Source organism: Euprymna scolopes, chromosome 15, assembly GCF_053919585.1.
Source record: "Euprymna scolopes isolate OS-2025 chromosome 15, ASM5391958v1, whole genome shotgun sequence".
NCBI lineage: Eukaryota > Metazoa > Mollusca > Cephalopoda > Sepiida > Sepiolidae > Euprymna > Euprymna scolopes.
Genome location: NC_136496.1, coordinates 71,668,204 through 71,688,931, shown reverse-complemented (window position 1 = coordinate 71,688,931; position 20,728 = coordinate 71,668,204). Strand labels below are relative to the sequence as shown.

Genomic DNA, 20,728 nt, shown 5'->3' with positions numbered 1-20,728 from the left:
TTCTACTGTTTTATAAATCATACCGGAGAGGGGGGGGGGGGCTTGTTGGGTCATAAAAAATGCTTAAATATATTTTAATTTATATAGATTTTATATTTATTATTAGAGCAAATTCTCTATTGAATATTATATTGTACCTAATATATAGTAGTGATTTCAAAAGTTTAAAAAACAAAAAAAAAAAATGACTTGTGTTCCATCAGCTAGAATTGAAACCAAAACATTTATTGTTCTATCCATATCTTCTACTGATGTAGCTATCGAGAGATAGGTAATAAAGATTTAATATCAAACAATTTGAAGAAATGAATTGAATTTAGGCAAGTTGAAATGAACAACTTTCATTTCAACTTGCTGATATATATGTTTGTATGCGTTATTCATCCATCCAAACAAAGATCTCACTTATTATAAACCATCCTTGGTATGATTACTATTTCCAGCTAATTTCAGTGTTATGTGACCAGTAGTTTAAGAGTTTATCTGTTAAACATTTATACAGGCAGACACACACCAATTCTATATAATATTACGTTTGCTTATTTCTAACCAACACAAATACATTTATGAGTCCTTTAAATGCAATCTAATGATGTTCATAGATATAAAATATAAAGAAATATAAGTAAAATATAGAGACTATCTGTACATCATCGAATTATGAAATGAGGATTCTGGATTAATAACGCACAAGACTGCAAATTTTCGAATTTCCAACAAACTTTGAACAGTCATAATTTAATTAGCATTACAAGTTGATTTTTTTCTTTTTAGACAATTGTTATTTTATCAACTTGCATGAAAATCGCTATATAAAAGATGCTTAAAATCGTTTGAATTATGCAAATACCATCAGTAGTTCAAAAGTTATGAGAATTTTAAGTGCCAAAATTTAGGCTTTTCCGTGGACATTTTTCTTTAGAAAAAGTGGACTAAATTACGGACCTTAAAATTTCAAGAAATTCAGTAATTTCACCACCATTAATTTATTTTTCAAGCTATTCTCATGAAACTTGGCACTCTTATGTAAAATTGTGTGTTCTTTCTGATTATGTAGTCAAATTTGATGTACCTCTTTACCATAAGACATGAATTATGAATTCAGATGTACAAATTTCAATTTTTTTTAAACGGGCGCATGGTATCATACAGTGGATGTCTATTCATGAACAAAACTAAGTATTATAGAGTATTTAAATATAGCTATATTGAGAATGGACATTTTTCTGCCTCTTCATCAAAGAGCTTAATCTTGGGTGCAGCCATTGAATGCCTAAAGAGCATTCATGGCCGGTATTTACTACTCCCCTCAAAGAAAAAAAAATTGAGTAGATATGAATTAATCTCAGAAATAAATCAAATAAAGCATTTTCATATAGATTTTGGATTTCTGTAAAAGATGGAAATTCCCATAGTTGACCAGAACTTATGCATTTTGGGATCAGTCCAATTTTCAATTTTGTAAATCCTATCTGGCCCAAAATATACCCCTATTTTCTGAGATGCTACCATAAATTGTACTCTACATGAATCCTCGATGTAACTTTCACAGTACCAGAATATCAGGAATCCTGATAAGCAACAACTATATATTCACCAGTTGATAGTAATTTTCGTCATTTCTATTGTTTTACTGAAAATTCAATTATGTAAACAAAGAAATAAAACGGTCATTTTTTACCTTGTTTCCACCATAACATTTAAAACGATTACTTTTTATAGGTTTTAGGGTATGCTGAAAACGAATATCGCATTTAAATTTTCTGTAAATAAGTAGTTTTCCGGATATCAAGCAATGTCATTTCTTATGTTATCGTTGGTAGCCATCTTGGTATGCAGAAGTGCACAAACGAAATCTTGAGAAACTATGCACAAACGCGCATACCAAGATGGCCACCAGAAATAACGTAAGAAATGACATTGCTTAATATCCGGAAAGCTATTTATTTGCGAAAAATTTAAATGCGATATTCGTTTTCAGCATACCCAAAAATCTTCAAAGGTAATCATTTTTAAGAAAAATGTTACGGTGGAAACAAGGTAAAAATTTACAAAATGCATCACAATGAAATTCTTTATCGGACCGCCTAATTATTATTATTATTTAGATATCCTCAGTTAAAAAAAAAAAAAACGGGTTTGTTTTACAGATTTGACAAAATGATCTTGACAATGAGTTAAAAATAAATTCAAGTTTCACGATATGTTTTTTATTTAATTGTTAGGTGAAAGTACAGAATAGTTAACAAAACACCCTTCCTTCCCCATGGTAAGAATGGGTTTCTAAATAATAACGTTATTATTTCAGCATGGTAGCTTAAGTGCACAAGTACTTTTTATTTGTTACTAGCGGGGGTACCCGGCGTTACCCGGGTGTTTAGAGGTGGGGGGGGGGGTAAATCAAAACAAAAGAATAAGCAAAGTAATAACCCTGTTTAAATATTATATAAAAAAAAAAAAAAAACAATGTTAAAACTTCTTAAAAACTCGGAAAAAAACAAACAAAACGAATGTGATGCAAACAAACAATGTTAAAATTTCTTAAAATCGGAAAAACAAAAAAAGAAAACGCGAACATGATGCCAAACAAACGATGTTAAAACTTTTTTTAAAAATCTGAAAAATAAAAACAAAAAACGCAAAAAATGGCATAAATAACCCTGTTTCAATAAAGTATTGTTTGGAAATCAAATTTGAAAAACTTGAAAATAATTTTTTTTAAATTGACAAACTCAGAATAAAAAATGTCTAATAAGACGAAAGCAGAAAAACAGTTTTCTATTTTTAAGAGAATACTTTAGTCAGCTCAGCGCATTATGTTAGCATTAGCGCTTAGCGAGCCGTTTATCTGTTAATTTCTATAAAAGATAACATTTTAAAGAAATTTCCGCATAATTAATAATTATCAAATATTTACATATTATACATGAAAATAATTCTGAAACTATTATCTACATGAAAATGGAAGATATATGCCGATTTATTTGATCAAATTTTGAAATATTCTTTGTCAACTTTGCTCGGTCGTAACTTTGCTTTCTGTGGTCATAAAAATAAAAATCAAACGCCAGTAGAGATGGACTTCTATATAGCCTGTAAAATTTCAGCCATATCCAATCAAATTTAACCTCACGCATATGTATCCAAACGTAACGTATAAAATGTAAACATTGAAAAAATAGTTTCCCTTTTTGCTGTCATTTTTTACCGTTTTTCATTTTTAACTTGGAACATAAAAATATTGAACGCATAAAAAAAAAAATAAATTATCATTGGAATGCTTATTTTATTCTCTTTCAATCAATATAATTCTTTTAAAAATTGATCAACAAATAAAAAAGATATGACTTGTTGAAGCACGTTGGGTATGTAATATTGTCGATGTCCACGAAAATACAGCATACGCATGTAATGCAAATTTAATGGCTAATAGAACAAAGATTTATGTGTCTATATTAAAAGTTGTTAAATATAAAAAAACTAAAATTTTGGTTTGCGATCCACACTAATTATAATTTTTTTAAATAATGGCTGACGCACACATCACACATGATAAGATACAATAACTTTTGAATTGTAAGCCATTTCAGTTTTAGAAAATAAGAGAAATGTGCAAACAAAATGACAGTATCAGTCCAGAGAAGCTTTTAATTGTAAAAACTAAAACAAAGATTAAGAATAGAGTTTCCATGCGCACTTCTTGTCTTTATACTGACTAATCAACTTTGCTGTTCTGACTTCCTTACACCTCCCACACCTCTCATCATCCCTCACAGACTTCTTGGCTTCCTTGAATCTCTTATGCCACTCAAAAACTGATGCTCGATTCATTCAAGATGGTCCATGGTAGTCAATCCGAAAAAGTCCTGAAAAAACAAAGTTCCTAGTCAATGCATGTTATCATTCCATTTGATTGATCAGTTCCTATCATCCCTGTCTACAAATAGAACCTTCCATTTTTTGTAATCATACTCTTTATATTCTAAAGCCTTCGATGGGGTGGAACATCATTACTTGGGAACTGTTTTGTCAGTGGCCGGTTTTGGCTTGCAATTTTGCTTGTGGGTTTACCTCCTTTATGCAAACCCTGCGGTGATGGTAGAAGTGAATGGGAAGAAATTAAGGCCCTTCTGCTTATCACAATCCATTCTTCAATCACTGATGAATTATCACTGATGCTCTATGTGCCACAGTTTACTAATGGGATGTGCCTTTTACTAACACTGTAAATCTCATTGTATTCTGTAAATAAAATTTTTATGCCCCTAACCCCCATTGCATATTTTCAACTATGGGTTTTAAGTAGATGTGTTGTTTTTATGGTGATTGCTGATGAATGTATAGTATGAATGTGGTATTGTGTTAAAAATAAAGTAGGAATTAACTAAGTTAGCAATAGTTTGTGAAGACCATCCTCCTCTCCTTCCTTCCATTTTTCGACCTTGTGCCAAATTTTTCTTTAAAAATGTATTTTTTGACGAAAATAAACATTTACCCTCTTTATTCTACCAAAAATATTACAACAATAACAATAATTAAAAGAAACATGTTCCTCATTAACTTTCGACATTAAGCCTGAATCAGAAGTGGGAGTCACTAAATACTAAGTCATGGATTACACTCAATAAAAAAAGTATATCCTTCATTAATTTTAATACTAATTTTGTGTCTGGCAATTATTAACGTTATGTTCATGCTGCCTGTTTGGGAATAAAAAAACTCTGTTTCGCCTATGACTACTTCTAAAGGGTGATGTTCAATCAAAGATGGTTAGTGACAATTCTAGTGCGTGCTTACATTGGTGATCTTTTAAACCAACGCATTTCAGGTGAAAACATTATTACATAATTATGTGTCATGGCAAGATTAGTATAAATTTAAAAAATTACAAAAAATAATTCAGTACAAAAATAATTACAAGTAAAAATAAAATTTAACGAACTCTTGAGTTTTATTAAAATATAAATAAAAATAAAATTTACCGAACTCTTGAGTTTTATTAAAATATAAATAAAAATAAAATTTATCAAATGCTTGAGTTTTATTAATCTGGAACAGTTGTGCTACCAATTTGGTATGACAAACAAGGAAGATAACCCTTAAGATAAACTGATAAATTAAGGGTCTATCATTTTCAAACCAATGCATTGTGACTGATTTTTTGTTAAAATTACATCTAGCACATCTGCTGGATCATCTTTTTGTAATTTTTTTTAATTTATACTAATTTTGCTATGATACGTAAATGCATAATAATGTTTTCACCTGAAATGCGTTGGTTTAAAAGAAATGTAAACAAGCAACGCTATTCTGTATTCTAAGGGTGCAAGGAAGCAGGCCACAATAAACTGATTAAACTGAATTTCAGTGGTCATCGCCATTCTTAATATGGGGAGAGAGTGTTTTGTAACATGCACGCACATTTGTACTTGTTCAGTTGGGATAAAAAAACATGGCCACCAATGAAAACATACAGGATTATATTGGAATATAAAGGTCCTTATATCCAGAAAACTACTTGTCTGACACAAATTTAAATTTAGTATTCATTTTCAAACCTATATATGTTGTCAATTTAACGGTGAATGTGGAATTGCAATTAACACAAAAAAGTACTGGATTTTATGAACGCAAATAAGTCACAATTTTTAGGTAAGCCAAAATAAATTGTTTTTGACTTATTTCCCAACTGCATTTCCTTTAAAATTTCCGTTTTGTGCAGTCCTAGGATATCCATTCTTTCAAGGCATTACCATCTCTTTTTGAGAAAGGGATAGTTTGTTGCTAATTGTCTGAGGCACATATATCAGAGAGTGCCGACATGGTTGCTCAGGCATTCTTCGTGGATCAGAGTGCACCATCTCTTGCATGCTGGTTTTTCAATCATCTTCCAACTTTGGTAGACATTTCTGGTTTTCTGCGGTTGAAGAGAGATAAATACAAACTGAATATTGCTGATCCACAAGTGAACGAAACAGATCGATTTTTTAAATACGAGGTGCTTTCAATAAGTTTCCAATTTTCTTTGTACAGGCATTCAAAATCGTTGCAGATTTGAAAATTCACTGTGCTATTGCTATACATCTTATGAGGTGGCTGACCAATTTTTATGATTTCAGGTTCAAATGAACAGTTACAACAGGAATTGGAACACACCCTACTAAAGCTTGATTGTCACAGCTGGTGAATTTAAAAAATGCAATCTGAATGTGAGACACTTTAGAAGAACGATATGCAATAAAATTGTTTTAAACTTGGAAAAATGCCACAGAAACGTATGGAATGCTTCAGACTGCTTTTGGACCATCTTGCATGAATCGAGCATTAGTTTTTGAGTGGTATAAGAGATTCAAGGTAAGCAGGGAGTTTGTGAGGGATGATGAGAGGTGTGAGAGGAATAAGGAAGTCAGAACACCAAACTTGATTGGCCAAATAAAGAATTTCATGGATAAGGACCATCATGTGTCTATAGAGACAATAAGTGCACAGTTTGATGTCAGTGTGGGAACTATTCACACAATTATTCATGCAGAACTGAACATGCGAATGATTTGAGCAAAGTTTGTCCCAAATGGCGCCGAACTCTCTGCTGAACACAGTAAGTTTGGGAAAATGAGTTAAAAATAAAAAAATATTCAAAATACTGTTAAAACCCACCGAATATATATCAGCCTATGTCACGGTAACATATATTGAGCAAGTTTCTAGCAATATTTTGTATATTTTTTATTTTGGTAAATTTTTAGTTTACCGACCCCTCGGCATTTACCTTTAATTTGTCGACTTTTAAAGGTTTTCGGATACGCTGAGAATGAATATCGCATTTATTTTTTGCGCAAACACGCAGTTATCCATATTTGAAGACATTTAGTATCCAACGTAATCACTATTGTTTTTGCTGGCGGCCATCTTGTTTTCCAATAACGAAAAAAACGTCAAAAGAAACTAAATATGCCACATGTAACTGAAATCCCCGCTCCCCACCACCGGCGTTAGCATAGAAAAGGTTTATTGGAGAGGGAAGGGGTAAATTCCAAGAAATCATGAGCGAAAAGAAAGAACGTAAAGAAAAGACCACAAATTAAAAACAGTATTGAGAGTAATATTTATTAACATAAATTAAAAGGTAAATGTACCTTCCGCTACAACAGAACACCACCGACCACTAATTTGCTGTTTAGGGATATTCGATGTTGCTGGCCACAAATCTGATAATCAAATCCGTCGCAAATTTATGGTTTGCATGGTATTAACACACCCGCACTCGCCCCTTCATGGAAAAACGGTTAAACTAAGCACCTGCTAAACAACACAAGTTCTATAATTGACTACCCCCCCCCAAAAAAAAAGAACGAAAAACAAAATATGCTTTTGTAAACAGCTCATGAAAACTTACTGAGAGCAATATTTTTACTCTTGTGAAAACTTTATTTTATGAAAAATATTTCTTGTCATTTAAAATGTCCATGTATTAATGCACCTTGTGAAACGTCAAGTGACTACGCGCATGCACGCATTTTAGTAAGAAAGTGAAAAAATTAATGTAATTAAGAAAGTGAAAAAATTAATGTAATTAAGAAAGTGAAAAAAAGATTGTCCGTTTAGATATCGGGAAGCGGAAAAATATCCGGGGGGGGGGGGATCATTTCGGCATTGAAGCCGAAAAATGGCTGCAATATTTGCTGTAAAAAAAAAAAAAAAAAAAAGGTATTATTATACAAACACCGTGACAGCGTTAGGGTTAGGGTTAGGATTAGGGTTAGGGTTAGGGTTTAGGGTTTAGGGTTAGGGTTAGGGTTAGGGTTAGGGGTAGGGGTAATTCGCTGTCACGGTGTTTGTATAGTTTTACCAAAAAAAACAAAAAAAAAACGGTCCTGGTGTCTAACTCTGTCCCGTGGAGAAGCATTGTAAATAGGTGCAATATTTGCTGTCTATATGTTTTTTTTTTTTTTTTTTTTTTTTAATAAAAGCACAGCAGAGCAGCAGCAGCAGCACCAGCGATGAATTTTCGTAATTTTTGGATATATTACTATTTCCGACATGATAATGCAGTACGTAATATTGGTTTTGCTTAACGATAGATTAAAAAAAAAAAATCGACTTGTCGACTAGATCTTTAACAAGCACATTGGGGGGGGGTACTTCACGGGGAACGTGGACCCTGCGTAAACGATTTTATGCTTTAATGACTGCTCCCAGAAATACGTAAAAGGCTTTCTTTCACTTTCTTCGTGTATATCTCAAAATATGCCACTTGTGTATTTTAACATTTTTTGTTTTCATTCTAGTAGAGTTCGTTCTGCCTCTCAATATTAAGATTCTTTCTAGATTTGCACGGGATGTTAAAATGCACAAGTGCAAAATATTTGACAAATTAGACACTCATTTTCAGACATTTACTAATCTTTTATTAAACCTATTTGACATCTCGTGCGTATGTGTCACACGTTGAATTATTATTATTAATTATTATTTACTACTAAATGGATATAAAAATCATGAAAAACTGAAGCGAATTTTATTTTAATCCATCTCCCATCGAAAGAAAAAGTAAAATCTTATTGAAAAGGGTAGCGGCTACAACAATACCAAATAAATATATAAAGTAAATTTAAAAAAGTAAAGAAAACTTCCGGGTGGATAATTCAAATGAAATGTTTCGTTGAGTTAAAAGAATGGTTGATCGTTTAAACCTGTCACTCTTAACAAGAGTTTCCTCACAGATGTCTTTTTCTCCGTTGTAAACTTCAAACTAATTCGAATCAATCAATAAATAAATAACTTTAGTGTGCTTGAAAATATTTAGATTTTATTTACGAGTTAAGTATTTTGTACTATAACACTATAAAAAACTAATCAAAATTTGTAATTTTTCTCTGCTTTAGTTAAAAAAAAAAAAAAAAAAAAAAAATGAAAAACAACTTCGTTTTTTTTTTTTGTTTTTTACCTCTGAGAGATTAATTCAAATCTGGACTTGGCAACCAAACGTGTGGAATATAAAGATATTGTTGAATGTAAATATGGTTTTTAAAAAGGGAGATAACTGCAAGTTTATTACACGTGGTTTCGTTTCCGGGAAATTCTGATTCAACACGAGAATAGTTGAAAATGGCGGGAGAATTAGTCTTGCTGAATTATTGTCGGATGTTTAGTGACAATTCTTAATCTTTGAATGGAATTTGATTGAACACTAAATTATTAGTATATTTAGCGACTCGTTTTCTTGGAGGGAGGGGGTTTGTAAGAAATGCAGTTTATTGTTGATTATCACAGGGACGACTTTATGAGAATCTAGAGAATAGTCATATATTTTAACAAAAAATGACGCCGCTTATGGAGTTCAAGACGATTATCTAAGGGGGATAACTAGCATGGATTAAGCAAAAATAAGCATTTTTTGCAAAAGATAATTTGGAACGCTAAAATAATTCATCAAACATTTTTAAATTAAAAAAAATTGACCTCGTCTCCACAAGAACATAGTCCTGGAAATTGACCAGGAAGTTTACGGAGAGGAAATAAGAAATGCACGATAAATGTTTACTTTAACTACAACCGAACATCGACCAATAAATTTTGTTGTTGTTGTTGTTTTCGGGGTCGCTGACAACGAATCCGATATTCAAACCCGTCGCAAATTTACCGTTTGCATAGTATTAACCCTTGAACACTCGCACTATTTTGTGCCCTCTCACCGCCTTCGTTTACGCTATTCTTACATGAGGCGTTCACGTGTGAACGCGTGTAGTAAAGTGACTTATCACATCGCGGAGGAATTTTTAGTAGACATTTGAAATAAGAAAGTTTTCAAAAACAAAAGAATGTAGTTCATTTTTCTGTGTTACGTAGTTTTTCATGCTTTTTAATTGATCTAAAAAATTCAGTTTTCACAAGTGGTTTACTGCAGAAATAAACAGGCTCCTCATTGGTCGGTTTGACTGCCCACGATTTTGTTTGGACCTATCAGATTGATTATTGTTACTGACTGTCAAGTCGTATTTTGTCGCTATTTTTATGTTTCAGGTCGCCTCAGTTTTCACAAAGACAACAGGTCGAATGGACATAAGAAAACTCACTCGAGGCATGTAGCCTCGAAACCCCTTTGTCTCATTGAGATGTATTAATGCCGTAACGTTCGGTGAAATCTTCTTATCTTGTACATATAATAAGAGATGCAATTTTACCCTCTAAACAAAACTACCTTAGGTTGACAGCAACAGATGGCACATAAAAAACTTACTATATTTATGTCATTAGTCATTACTAACTATAGACCGCAATTACATACACATTATTTCATTATATTAAAAAATTACATTTAGTCCAAGGAGCGCCATGACCATCATCGTCCTAAACTAAAGAGGAAGTAGCTAAAATTTCACCCTCACTTTACCGTCTACTTGTGGTTAAAAGTGCATCGTGCGGCTCGTGTTAGGAAAGAAAAAAAAAAGAGAAAATAAAAATGTCCGCCCCCTGGTATTTATGAACTGAAAATCACGTGATGTGACGAGAGGGGGGAGGGGGTATGCAAATGAGATGTGGTTGGGTCTCTCTATAAAAGAGCCGTCTTCTTTATTTTGGGCGTCAGTGTGGAAAGTGCAGAGAAGAAGAGAACAGTTGGATTTGAGTTTGAGACTTTTGATCTGAGGCTGAGTTCAAATTTAACGACACCATTCTACACCGCATTCTTTTATACTTTTTGCTTCTTTTGCAACGCATACGCATATTCTTACCTCTTAAATCCGACAAAAATAATAATTTCTCCCTTTAAAATATCCGACGCACCTTATTGGATGAGAAGTATTCATTCTACAATTCCAGCATTCTGTTAATCCACCAAATAAACGAAGTTATCAACTATAAAACATTTTTCAGTACGTACACAATAGTTTTACATTTTATTTATTAGTGACGGAATTTTTCCGCTTAGAAACTATGAACTTTTACCATTTATTTGTGAAAATATTACAGTCACAAAACATAAATCGTTGACAATACTTCATGACCCCATACACGAAAATACTTCTGCTTAGAGTCACTTGGAAAGAGGGAAAGTTAGAGATAAAGAGAAACAGAGAGTGGGAGTGAGAGACACAGACAGAAATAAGCCATTTTACAGTATTATTTGGGTACAATCAGGCGTTATAACTTACTTCACAACCATTTTTCATTTCTTTCTGTTGGAAGGAGGAGGTTCATTGTTCACACAGTATTTTCTTATTTTTGTTTTTGAAAACATCCCATTCAGCGGACACTCATGTGCGTTTAGCCGTCTTCCTTGAATTGTTTAAAATAGATTAATGCATATCTTATGCAACGGGGATGAAGTTTCATTCAATAAAAAAAAAAGCCAACTTCATCCCCGTTACATAATTTGAACTATTTTTAAATAATACACATATACATATATATTTTCATATTCATTCCCTATATAAATGTATTAGTTTTGTTTCACATTCGAAAACATCGACTTCAGTGTCATCATTGGATTTAAACACTAATGAACATAGTTTTTCATATATATTTCATAGTTTTTTTGCTAGATAAAAATGTGAAAACAACTTTCTTTTTTTTTTTCCTTTAGAAAGTTGTTTTTATGACGGAATGAAATTTGTCACGTGTGGTACTTTTTGGCATGCTGATTTGCCAAAAAAGAATTTGCGCGTTATTATATATTTAGAGTTCAGTAGAAAATAACTGTTTTCCTCTGTTCGAAAATAAAATGTCTTATTACTTATTTGTACAAGTTTTATTTTATTTATTAATTTATTTTTTTACATTTTGTAATTTATTTACTTTAGTTACAGTGACGCACTCTCATAAAAAATAATTCATAATTATATTTTATTTTCCTATAACGATATAGTAATTCGTTTTTACTAAAATATTATTACATGAGCTAATACAATCGTTTCCTTTTGTTTTTTTATTAAAAATGTTTCATTAACTTTACATGAGTATAATTCACGTTATTACTGCACGTGTGAGATTGTGATTTTTTTGGTTTTGTTTGTGTAAGCAAAGTTATTTGTGTATTTTTCTTATGACCTGCATAACCGTAGTATAAATAAACAAAACCTACCTATGTTAAAAACGGCTTTTGAAATAAACACCAAAACCTCCCTGTGTTAAGACCAGCTTTCGAAGTTGGGGGTGTTTATTCTGAAAGCCGTTCTTAACATGGGGAGGTTGGGGGGTTTTATTATATGCTGACACATTGATACTCTTCCGTTTCTTTTATTTTTCCTTTATATATCTTTCCTTTACTGTTTTTCTTCTTTGCCTACCGAGAATCACGGAAAACCGACTTTAAACTGCAGAAGTACTGAAGTTTGACAATGAGCACATTTTTGGGGGGTTTTTATTAAAAGCGTTGAACAATACAAAGTACAATTTTGGGTACTTATGGATTTTTGGTACCGTGTTGAAATAATATTGTTTTTATTTACAAAGCCATTTTAACCTTCGGGAGGGGAGGGTGTCTTGTCACTATTAAAAGAATAATCGTGAAACTTGAATTTAACCTGAAACGACTATTTACAAATAGTGCAGTACCAAAAATGCATAACCAATGTAGAGGATGCATATGATGGCAGAGTACGATACCATCTGCCATCATATGCATCTGAGAAGGATGAAGCACAGATTAGTTACTTAACAAGTTTATTTAATAATGAACAAATTTCGAAAATTACAGGATAATATGACTTATTTGATTTTTTCTAGATTTCTTAAACATGGGTATGTCTACGGCTTCAAAAACGTCACTACATAGGAACGGTTTTTGTTTCACATTTACATTATTTTTGTGCGCTGTAAAAAGTCTGGAAAAATTATTAGCAGTTTATTTAAAGCTTCTTTTAAATGGTCAAAAATGTTAGGATGATAATATTAAATTAGTTACATAGTGTTACATGCTGGGGTGGGAGTAAAGCTGTGGTGAGCATTCGAGGTACATATTATTGTTACACTTATTAAAAAATAAAACATCTGATTAGGCTATTTTGGCAGTACAGGCCTTAGTAATTTAATCTTTGACCAACAACACAAAATAACAGCTGTATTTGAAATGTTTATGCTGGGGGAGGGGGGCCTACCACCAAGCAACGCCGGTTAACAGGTCCTGCTAATGTTATTATCATTTGCAAACACCAATGCCCTTATGTTGGCCGAAATATTGTATTTTCACAAACTGTTGTGCTCTACAATTGATTAACTTTCTTCATTACTTGTACAATGTATCTCTGAGACAAATTAAGGTCTAAATTTTGACCTCCACCATTCAGACGGTTATCTACAGTGAACTCCATGATGACTACTGGACTCGCAGCATTCATCCTTGGAAGGCATCGACTTGTTGCAACTATTCTTCAGACAGACTTATGAATTTATATATATATTATCATCTTTTGAAATTTGTATATATTACCTATTTGTTCTTTGATTCTGTTTATTATATATAAAATAAAAAGAATATATATATATATATATATATATATACATGTTGAATTGGTTGTCTTTTCATGTTAAAATATATGCTGAAATTTCTGACCTACCATTTCTTATAGCAATAGGACAGCTGATTGCTCAATACATCGATCCATTCATCTGATATCTATTTTATAAAACCACAAGCCTAGAGTCCGTGTTTTTAGTTAAGGAGAGCAGATAATTGTTACCCCCACTTAAAATGCTCTTTTTGGCAGAGGAAGTCAACAAAATATGGGCTGGCATATAGCTTCTCGCATTCTTCCACACAACCTGAGGAAATCATTTTTTTTAAAATTAATTTATCACGATCAGATAACAGAGATAACCTCAGAAGGGGCACGTCACAATAGAAACTCAATTTTGCAGAATCGCATATCATCTCAAATGGCTGTCTGCCTTTGCCTCCTCTAATGACACCAGCCACAACCATTCTGATAGTTCTAACACCTCTTTTCCTGTATTTCAGTTCGATCACCCAAATAGAGAACACTATCAATAGGACCTAGTTACATATTTGCTCCCATAGAAATATCCCAAAACAATATAGACTAAACTTTAATACCAAAAATAGCAAACTCCCCACTTTCTACCACCTCATCAAAACTCACAAAAACAGCCCCCAAACACAAATCAGGCCTATAGTTTCCAGCATCAACAGCCACCTCTATAAGATCTCTTGGCTCCTCTCCAGATTACTTAAACCCCTATTCTCTACCTTTTTAGCCCATGTCAATAGCTCTGACCAAGTCATTGATAGGCTTAACAGGTTATCTTCTCAACAACTAAGGCTAAACAGATATTCTTTCAGCCTGAACATTGTCTCCCTGTACACCTTCATCCTGGCACACCCCGCCATCAACCTCATGGCTGATCTCATATTCTCCAATAACTTACACTGTTTCGGAATAACCCCTGCCGACATCCACCAACTTCTCCGAGTGATTGTTGACAACAAATACTTCACATTTTTAAACCACACCTATAAACAAATGTCTGGCCTCTCCGGTCTCCTAACTGTTGCTTACATGGATAGACTTGAGAGACAAGCACTCAGAACTTGCAACTCCTACCTTCTCTTGACAAGATATATAGATGACATCCTCATCCTTACATGCTCCCATGACGAAGCCATTAAAAGTTTCAACAAATTCAACAATACTGACCCCAACCTGCAGCTCACCATAGAACATCCAAACGAGTCTGGGTCTCTTTCACTCCTTGATTTGAAACTCAACATCAATGAAAACGGCTCTATATGTAAAGTAAACCAGCCTGCAGGTGTCTTTTTATGCACTTTAGATCTGCCTTACCCCTCAAAGATAAACTGAGCTACGCACATGCAGAGATTTCACATATACACAACAAGTACACTAACACATCCAACAAAATCCTGCACACCCTCTCCATAAACGACACTTGCTCCCTATCCAACTGCCCCATTCCAGATACAGGCTTATGTTCGCATACCGACATGGTCTATGATCTACAATGCACTAAATGCAACAAATCCTACATAGGGAGTACTACCAGACCGCTACACCAACGTATTAAAGAACATATAAAAACTAGAATCTCCTCATTCTACAAGCATATTATTTCATGCAACAACACACAACATAATATCCGTGTCAGTATCCTTGCCTCAGTCAGAAACCTTGGACATCTCAGAATTGCAGAAGCACTCCTTATCACCAAACACAAACCTTCCCTTAATAATAGACTTGAACTGAGCTCTCCCTTCATCCTTTGGCCCCATAATAACAAGAGAACCCATAATAACAATGATATACAAGTTATAAAATATAAAAAATAATATATAATCTAATAATAACATAAATAAAAAAAAAGATGGCTACACACAGTAACAGAGGTATATAGAAAATAAAACACCCACATGAAACATTGCGGTAAACTAAGAGATGAGATTAAAATACAAACATATAATTATATACAGACCAAAGAGCAAATTATATGAGATAGAAGGTAGATAGTAAGATACATATAATAATACACACACATGGATAATATATATATATATATATATATATATATGTATATATATATATATATATATATATATATATATATATATATATATATATATATATATATATGCATTAATAATACCAAACACATTTATATTTAAGAATCAAATTTTAGATCATCTTATATTATAAAAAAAATAATAGATAAATAAAACTAAATAAAATAGGAAAAAAATAGAAGGAAAAGGTAATAGAGACATTACAGTGAATGAGAAAGGATTGATGCAAGACGGGATAGAGAGATAAAGAGGATAAGTTAACAAATAACAAATATGAAGAAATAAACACCGGAAAAAAGTAAATACTAATATATATATAAACAAAGAAAGAATATTATAGCTGCAAAGTATAATAAAAAAGTTAGCTCCTTACACATTAATACAAATAAATATAAAATAAAAACAAACAATAAAATATATTTACAAAAAGTTAGAAAAAAAAAGATAAAAGAAAAAAGTTAAACACAGTTATCTCCCTTACACCATAAGTTATCCAAATTTTACTGCGAGACTGTAAAAAAATCTTATCTGCGTCATTAGTTTGGAAAAACAATAATAATAAAAAACAAATAAACAAAATACATTATCATAATGGGATAATAAATTTAACCATAAGACTATCTCCTAATATAAAAAAATAACAACGAAATAAACAATATTAAAAATAATAAAATATAGCCAATAAATATTAATAGCAAAAAAATATCCCCAGTTATCTACAGATTTAACTAGTCACATCTAACTGCGGTTCTAACCTCTGCGGTCCTAGTCTCTTTCACCATCTCGATAATACTCTTGTTTTCTTTTTGAAAAAGGGAGGTAGTTTCTCCTGAAATTAATCAAAGTTCCATAACACCAACGGACTTCATATACACCGGACAGACCAATAATTTGGTTGGAAATAATTATGTAATGAGAGGAGGAGTGATAAATGAATAAATAGTTAGACATTTCTCTACTTTAACATACCTGTCTATTTGTTTGTTTGTTTTTCCTTTCTTTCCTCTTGTAACTCCAGTCTTTTCCGCATTGCTCTTGGCTTTTTAAAACTTCCATATATATATATATATATATATATATATATTGTTATAAACTGGCATTATCCCCTGTACAGAATCTTCGACTTTGTTTATGGTCGGTTCCTACCTACGTTGCTCGCAACACATGAAGAAGAAGATATATAAATGATAGGTCAACCATTATAATACAACTTTTGTAGCGTTTTTTGGTTCAAGATAAGAACCTCATTCTATCTTCAAACGATACATTAGGATGGCAAGAACAGCATCTGGTAAAACACAGATTTATATATAAGATAATTTTATTACAGTAAAGAATTAAATCTGTATGCAATTTCCACAAAATAACTCAACAAACCAAGACAGGGATGAACAGAAGAAATATAATCACAATGTTATAAATGAATAAACGACTCAAATACATAAATGTTATTACAAAGTGTGATTGACAATCCAACATAATTTTTACAAAAAAAAAAATCATAACCATAAAAATAAATAAAAATAAGTACTCACTTCTTCTTCATTGTCGTCATCAAATAGACTTTTTTTGCTGTTTGAAAAAATACCCGTCCTTCCAAACGGGGAATTTTCATTTTCCTCTTCTTCTGGAGCACCAAATGGTAAAATGGATTCTGCAAAGAGAAAATTTTCCAAATTCATGAAACTGTATAAGTTACTGTTAGTAATAATAATATTCCTTTTTCAAATAATGTCTGCTTGTAGGGTTAATATGAATGTCCTCATAATATTGTAATTGCTTTTGTTCAAACTGGAGCATACGTATCTAAGTATTCTGGTTATAATATATATATTTTTCTAATGATAGATAGTTTAAAAAGATATAAGATACTGAGCAAAGTAACCAATGATAAGAAAATAAAATATCAAATAAAAATACATACAATCCTGCAGATCTCCCAATGATCAGAGGAAAATGTTAGGGTTCATATATTGTTCGATCCTTTTTTTTCCACTTGTTTTTCTCTCTCTCTCCTCTTCTTTTTTTATTTTGTACTAGTCTTTTATCTCTTATCTAACTATTCATCTTAGTCTATTCCTCAGGCGAAATATCTTCAATCTTTAGGCAGCTCAGTCACCTGGTGTAAGCTCCGTGTTGATTTTAATTTTGTCCTTATAGTTCAAGCAAATACATCAAATGACGATTTTGTAATCCTTCACCATATACTGGATTGAAACAAAACATGTTTCACACTATCTATTTTAGTTCCTTCACAACACAGGAAAACTCTGACATCATAGTCGTCCATTTCCAGTCAGTTCTACATGAATTGCCTTGGGCGCATATCATGCGGGTTGATATGCCACGGATTCACACTATAGTCTATGTAACATGGCGCAGGGTTTCATGCATCTGTTCTAGTACTGGCTATGCATGGAATGATTTTTGAGAAACTTTTTGGCCCCTAGTGACCTTTGTTTTTCCTACTAAAAACGTTTCATGTCTGCTTCTTTTAAATTAACCACTTGTTGGTTTTTGTCCTTTTCATCACAGTATTGACTGTGCTTGTTGCTATGTGGTAGCATTTCTCCTTCCCTTTATTTTTAGAGGTAGAGAGGGCACAAGAAAAAGAGAGGGAGAGAGATAGAGAGAGAGAAAGGCAGATTTATAGGGGTTTCTTTGTCTGGCTGACTTCCGCTCATATGAAATATTGGATATATTGCTCATGAGCAGAATAAGAGTAGATGATCGGCTGATTGGCTATTACATTGTCTGGTTATTAATGTACTATTGTAACACTAGTTCTAACGCCGAGCGACACTAGATTACCTTGCTGAAAAACTAAGAGTCCAAATTCCCTGAAAGAATGATATAAATATTTTTCCATGTTGGTGATTCAGTTGGTAAATTCAATGGTAAATGAAACTGACAATTGTGGAGAAAGGGTCAGCTGTCATCAGTGATCTTGTCATTTTATGGCCATCTGTTGAGTATTTAAAAAAAAAAACTAAATAAAGTTTTAATTTCATTTTTGCTAGAGAGAGAATGAGGAATGTATATCAAATGGAAGACCTCCCAAATAGCTGAAGAGAGGCATTTTTGTTAAGAAAAAGAAGAGAATTAAGAGAGAGATGGGGGAGGGAAGAAAAAGATTTCAGAGGAAAGAATAAAAGAAAAAGGAAAAAGGGATTCAGAAGAAAAAGAAAGGGAAAGGGAAGAGAGGAAGAAGTGCTAATCTCAGTGAGATGGGACAGAATTAGTGGTTTTCATAAAAAGGAGAAACTTGGCTCACTAGCTGCCATGCAGTACACGTCGGCTTTGTGCCAACAATCCAAAGCTGGAAACCCCAAAGGAGGAAAGTGGAAAGAGAGACTTTTTCTCTGACCGGTATGCATGAACTGTATCTGAAACTATTTTATGCAAATAATTATTTTTGTTAAAAAAATTGTCTTCGAAGTTTTTATTAATTGTTGATTGCCTGTTGAATTTGAGAACAACACAGTTGATTCCAGATGTACCCTGAACCCTGAATCTGAAGCTGCGGCTAAAGAGACATGGCCTGTCAAAACATCTACAAAGAAGGAACTCAACTACAATGTTGGACAACAGTCGGTCAGCCATGTTAAAGGTATTGTCACACGGACTTAGGGTTGTGTGTGTTTTGTGCATGCTGAGCATTAGAACAGTAACCAATGACCAGTGAGTGTCTGATTACATTTTGAGAGGTTCATCACTAAACAGAGTTAAAAGTGTAACCACTGAGACTTAGGCTTAGGATCCTCTTGTCTGTGTGCCTGTGTGGTCCATGATGCAGGATTGTGTGTAACCCCTCCTATGTTATTACATTATAGCCCCGCTATATTTCCCATTACAAAAAAAAAAATATATATATATATATATATAGATAGATAGATAGATAGATAGGTAGATAGATATATGTATATGTATATATACATATGTATATATATTGTCACAAGAAAACGGGGCATAATGCAGAAGTGGCCATTTCCCCATCTTCTCTTAAATTTTACTTTATATTATATCTATAAGTTAGACACCCCCCCCCATCCCGCCCCATTGTTATCGAGGCATTTGGAAACGAAATATCAATGTATAAGCCCATGGCAGGAAGCAAACCAGACACCCCCATCCCCCATGCCCCATCGAGTCATTCGTCACGTATCAAAATATGACTGGAAGCCAACTAAACATCTCACCTTCCCATTCCAAATGAAGCAGCGTGCGTGGGTGGAAGAAAATGAAAAACTTTTTGGCGCGAATTACGTTAAGGCACAAAGAAACTTAATTGGGGGAAAGAAATGGAAACGATCTCGTCGCTGGACGAATGTCAACAAAAGATGTGAATAACACCAGCGAATGTGACTTGTATGGTGAATTGGTAGCCCACTCAATTTGAATCTTATCCCTCTAGCCAAAAAGGAAATATACGAAAAAAGTATGAATACACCTTGGCTCAGATATGTTGGAATGAGATGCATCTCCGATTGCAGAAGACCCAGTAAGTTTGCTCGTCAAGTTGTCTTCATGTCGGTGATTAAGAAGAAATAAACAAGAAAAGAAAAACAAGAGAAGACAGGTGGATGAACGAACATTGAAAAGCATCAAATTGCATATTGATGAAACTGGATCGCCCACATTATAAACATTGGATTAATAACTTTTCCTCAAACACTTGATCATTGATTTGGATTTAATTCCATAAATATCTACTTACTGAACTGAATTGTTTTGTTTTGTTTTTTTTTCTTATTTTAAATATTTTCTGCTTGCCTCATATGACTAAACCATTGTTTCAGATAAAAAAAAAGATAACATACAAATAAACGAAAGAAAAGAAGCAATGTTTAATTGAACAGGGTTTTTTGTTGTTGTCTCCCCCCCCGTCTCCATATTTTTCTTTTATCATTATTTCTTTTTAACATTTTGTTTTGTGTGTTGAATTTTAATGTACAATAAAGTGACATGTATATAATACATTCACATATATAGCCGTGTTTTTACGTCATTTCGTTGTCTGGTATTTCGTCAACAGTCAGTGAATCTTATTGGAATATTCCACGATGGAGTTACTGTTCCGAATCTGGGTAAAGTGCTACTTGGCTGGGATAATTCTAGGGCTGCCGCGTTACATTTTTTTTTCTCTCTACGATATGATTTCAGGGATAAATTCCCTTTTGTAATTTCTCAACT

At 32.8% G+C, this 20,728-nt stretch overlaps 1 protein-coding gene across 2 annotated transcripts in view; it reads right to left on the bottom strand.

Annotated features, from left to right (window-relative positions):
- LOC145293893 (double-strand break repair protein MRE11-like) overlaps positions 1-20,728 on the bottom strand; it is a 69,101-nt gene that overhangs the window by 28,531 nt on the left and 19,842 nt on the right. The window contains exon 2 of one of the 2 annotated variants that reach the window (XM_080140658.1): positions 17,071-17,189. The gene's annotated coding sequence lies outside the window, so the exon portion shown is untranslated. Of the gene's footprint in view, positions 1-8,947; positions 9,095-17,070; positions 17,190-20,728 lie in introns of those variants that run through there. The other variant, XM_080140657.1, reaches the window with a different exon arrangement.